Here is a 553-nt window from a genome sequence, read left to right as displayed (position 1 = left end):
GTTATTTTGTGTACTTTTAGTAGAGACAGGGTTTCACCATGTTGCTCAGGCTTATCTGGAACTCCTGACCTCAACTGATCTGCCGGCCTCAGCCTCCCAATTACAGGTATGAGCGACTACATCTGGCCTGTCATTTCTTTATATTTGAATAACATAAGGCTTTTAAGACCCTTCCTCCTTTGGGTCAATCAATGATCTGCACCACACACATTTTACAAAACAAAGGACAGTACAGTCCTCATTCACATCCTGGTCATGTCACTCCTAGTGACTCTCATATTGCAAACCTCCCAGCAGGTACACCCCTTTACTCTCCATCTGATGGGCTTCTGAGCTCCCATCACACTGACTGGACACAGACTCCCTAGAAGCAGCCCCCAAGAGCAGAAGACATGGATGACTCAGAAGTTCCTAAAAAGTCATCAAACCAGATGATGCAAAACTCAAATGACATTTCACTTTGTTTTGGTTTATTCTGTTTGAGACAAGAGTGCAGTGGGTGTCCAACTAATCTTTTCTGGAATCTTTTGTAGAGATGGGGTTTCTCTCTGAT

This window comes from Cebus imitator, unplaced genomic scaffold, assembly GCF_001604975.1.
Source record: "Cebus imitator isolate Cc_AM_T3 unplaced genomic scaffold, Cebus_imitator-1.0 Scaffold1028, whole genome shotgun sequence".
Classification (NCBI taxonomy): domain Eukaryota; kingdom Metazoa; phylum Chordata; class Mammalia; order Primates; family Cebidae; genus Cebus; species Cebus imitator.
This window is presented reverse-complemented; position numbering follows the sequence as displayed.